Source organism: Hoplias malabaricus, chromosome 3 (genome assembly GCF_029633855.1).
Source record: "Hoplias malabaricus isolate fHopMal1 chromosome 3, fHopMal1.hap1, whole genome shotgun sequence".
Taxonomy (NCBI): Eukaryota; Metazoa; Chordata; class Actinopteri; order Characiformes; family Erythrinidae; genus Hoplias; species Hoplias malabaricus.
In genome coordinates, this window is record NC_089802.1 from 80,512,762 (window position 1) to 80,517,219 (window position 4,458).

Consider the following 4,458-nt stretch of genomic DNA (forward strand, 5'->3'; position numbering starts at 1 on the left):
GGAGGGTGTATTTTGGACCTTTTTGTTATTTTCTCATGAGTTGGTAAATTTTAAATACTTTGAGAACGGTCCAAAGAACATTTTTATCTTCAGTACATTTATTAAATTAATAACACTGGACGTGTAAGGTGTGTATAAGCTAGTAGAATGATGACACCGTATCGTAAACGTGTACTGTACTTTTTTTTGCTAGCTCTGTTGCTAAGTTAAATAACATTATACCTCCTAGAGCTGTGTCTGAGTGTATGATCATTTCAGTTATTTTTATAAGTCTCTGTGTACTAAAGAAATTGAGACGAAGTGCCACTACAACTGTACTAGTAACAACAGTATATTTAATGCATTTTGATGTTCAGTATTCCCCCTTTTTCTTTGTTTGCTTTACTTAATGTGACTTAAAACACACACTAAAAAGTATAAATTCCAATGTGATAAATATAATGAACGTTTACAGTCTGTGTAAATAAATGAGTACAATTAATCTTCAATCATTCTGAAATAAACAGGCACCGCTCCTGTTTTATACACAGCACTATGTATTTCACTAAAATGACATAGTGAAGACACTTAAGATTTAAGAAATGAATACTGTGATAAAACAGAAACAGACTTTAATATAAATGTACTCAGTGTAAAGTATCAAACAAATGAAAAAGAAGAAATAATTTATCTGACTTCATATATTTATAGAATTGAATGCATTTGACTTTTGTGCTAATAATTATATAAACTTTGACCTAATGCAGTTATGTTACATATTTATTTGTGGTTAAATTATTTCTGTTTCAAACACTTTATTTGCATCCAACATCTTTGCCTTATTCCACTCACACCATCCTTTATTTTGGTGCTTCCTACTGTTTTTGTGACTCACATTTTCTCCTCTCTGTCATTGTTTGTTTAACGCAACAGACCTTTCCTTTAACAAAAAGAAACATTTATTTACCAAAGAGATTCTTTCCCCATTTAAATAAGCCTTCTGTTCATCCCCTGTACTCATCTTCTCTCGTCAGAATGGCAGGGAAGAATGTCCTAAACTGTAAGTTGCATTGAGCATGAGATTTCACACTGATGTTAGTGTTAAAGACCATTCATTTTTAGGAGGAATGCACGTATGTGAAGTAGCTCTATGAACTGAACAGTAATGAGTTACTAAAACTCTTGTAGCAACGTGTGGCATGATCTTAGTTTTTTACCCAGAAAAAGTGAAATTGATTTATTCCGCTGTCTCTCTGTTGTTTGCCAAGTACAGGATTGTGTTTAATAGATGACTGTTTGTGCAGATGTTGCTCTTGAGTTTGCAGTAGAGGAGGAACTTTATTCATTGAGAGGTGACCTTAACCGCCCGTACTGTGAGAACGCTTTTAAAGCATCTCATGACCATCTTGTCACAAGGCACCTAAAGTATGCAGTATATTTGTTTTTTGTTTTTTGTAAATGTCATCGTGTTGCAGATGTGTCTTTGTTTTTTAATTTTATTTAATGATGTTGTTAACTGTGCTGTGTTGTGAAGACAGGTGATGGAAAAGAATCTCCGCAGACACGGTTAAAGGTGTAAATGCATCTTTATTTACAGAAACAGTGTCTTACGGGTTCTTAAGGATCCCCTGAGAGGAGTGTTCAATCCAGCGCTCAAACCCCCCCCCCCCCCTCCTCGGCTAGGACCCCGCTCTATAAGATTCTCCCACCTTTCCAAATGTGGTAATCTAGAGGATGGTTTATAAATGCATATTCAAAAGGGACTATGGGAGGGGGTTAAATGTATAGTTTCCCACCCTCACTGACAGCATGTGGCTGAACATAACAGTGAACATTCCTTAATAATGTGCCTTAGGCCTTCTGATTAAATATACCTCAATGACAGCAAATGAGATATACACACACTTTTCTCATTCAGCTAAAATACATTGTCACTTGTGTTTATTGCTGTTGTGTCCATTTTCAGTGTTTGTAAAAATAATGAATGATTTACTGTTGAATAGAAAACCACACAATGTGAGTCAGCAGTTTTAGAAATGTGTGTCTTCCAGGTACGAACGTAAACGGTGTACACAGGACTAATACATTTTTTGAATACATAAGATGCCCAAACGTTCTTATTGTAAATCTAGTTTTATTTATATATATATTTATTTTATTTTTTTACATAATTTGAATAACATTAACATGATGTTTTGTTTAAATTGTGGTAAGATAATTTGATAGTGTAGTGATTGTAGTGGAGAAGATAATAGATAAATAGATTCACTGCATTTTATTCTTCCATGGATTTGAAAACAAGTAATTAACAAACTGGGACAGTAAACACCACTTTATCAAGTTATTGTACTAGCTACAACTGTTTGACCGGCGGCTGCCATTGACAGGTACTTCCTGCTGCCAGCTGCCAATAAGAGATTAAACCCTTACAGCCCGGACGTTCAAAATAGGTCTGAAAGTAGTCTGTCCGTCAAGGATATATTTTAAACGTCAACGGACGTCCAAAATCCATCTTAAAAATTGTGACCAATTAATAACGTCAGTGGACGTCCAAAACGCGTCTTTTCAATGTCTGTGTTTGGACGTCTTTTCAACTTTCATTTTCATCATTAAGAGAACGTTGATTAGACGACAGTCATTACGTCATTTCAACGTTGAATCAACGGCTAAATGTTTACTGGGTTAAATGCTTGGAGTAAACGTTAGCTTCCTGTTTTATCATTGTTTTACTCCTTTTGGGCACAGCTTGTTGTGATTTTATAAACGGACAGTTTTATTAAATATTGTGGCACAGAGTAGAGTCCTGAGTTTTTCTATTTTGTCTGTGAGTCTCCTATAGATATTTAATCTGTAAATATATGTTTAATGAAGTGGAGTGGGGACATCACCACAGTCCAGCAGTTTCCCCGGAGAGACGGGTTTGTGCTCTGCCAGTGGCTGATGAAGCCTTACACACTTCAGAGATCAGTGAGTTTCTCCAGTCCTTCACTTCAGGAAACAGTCATTACAGTGACACCCTGTGGCTTGGAGGTGTCAGATTCTGTAATTAACCACCGTCACGTGAGAGAGACACTCTCTGGAAAATAAATAGCTTCAAAAAAGTATTTCTTAAGTAAGCTGCACGTGTATTTTTATGTAAAAACAACAAATAGAGAATTTTTAATTATTTTTTAAAATAAACATTTTTCTTGATTCACGTCTACTGTACATTAACCGCCCGGACGTGGGGAAATGTCATATGACTGTTACAATGCAGATACGTTACTGGTGTTGCCCTATGGCATGAGAAATGGTGGAGGTAATATCCATATTTAATTATTGGACAGAAGAGCTGCATGGATCTGACCTGAGACCTCCTCGTGTTCCTGGATGCATTCATTCACATTTCACAAACAGATCGTGTGGAACATCTGCAATTTTCTGGTGTTATTATTTTTAATATTGAACAGTAATATTGTGTCCATATCGTCATGTACAATGTAGGTAAAATTGTTCTGTACCAGTGGAAATAAGTGGTAAAACAAAGAGCCGTTTAGGAGCCGAACTTCCCATCACTACTTCTGACTCCTGGGTACGCCACAGGAACAGAGCCTTCTCTCCCGCCGCAGGCTGCAGGGCTGTACCCAAGGCTCCACTGCTATGATTTAATGTGTTCAGTGCTCTTCTAACGTCATGAAATCGCTGTGATCTCTCAGTTATTCCTCGCTGCTGTTTTTAATTCACTCTGAATGTCCTGAGGGTCTGGGTCTGAGCTTTAGCGCCATCATCAGGACTCAGGTCTGGATCCAGGACACTTCGGTGGAGCGAGTGTCTGTGAGCGAGCGCTGCTCTGTGATTGGCTGAGAGCTTAAAGAAGTGCGAACAGAAGAATAACGAAGCGTTAAAACACAGTGAATATAAATCTTTATTAAGAGGAACACGAATGACGACGTTTTCACACAAAAATAACCAGCTCAAAGAAAGAAGACGACTCCAGAGCAGCGCCTCCTACAGAACAATGTGGACCTTCAGAACTGTCTCCACGTCTAGAAAAGAGCCGCTCTGATTCGGACCGAGCCTGTCGCCTGTCTTTGGTGCCGTCGCTCGGTTCAAACCCGACTCAAACACAACAACGAAACCTGGCTCTGCTCCTGAACTAGTACCGAACGTTCTACAGCAGCAGAGAGGAGTGTATCATCGGCTCGAACAGAACCTAACCCTGGAGTGGGTTTGGACCGGTCTATAGTCTTCTCTCGGACGCTGAGATGCAGCGGTGTCCGACGGTGACAGTGTCATTGATGTGAAGCAGTGAATAGCGCCCCCTTGTGGAGCAGGCCCTAAATATGAGTGAGTGTGAGAAACCGCCTCCATCCTACAACAGCGCTCACTCATTCACACAGGGCTCCACCAGGGGGCGCTATTTAGTGCATTACACTAGAGACACTGCAGCATAAATGAGAGGTGGACAACAGTTGGGAGGCTTTGATTTGAACCAACAAG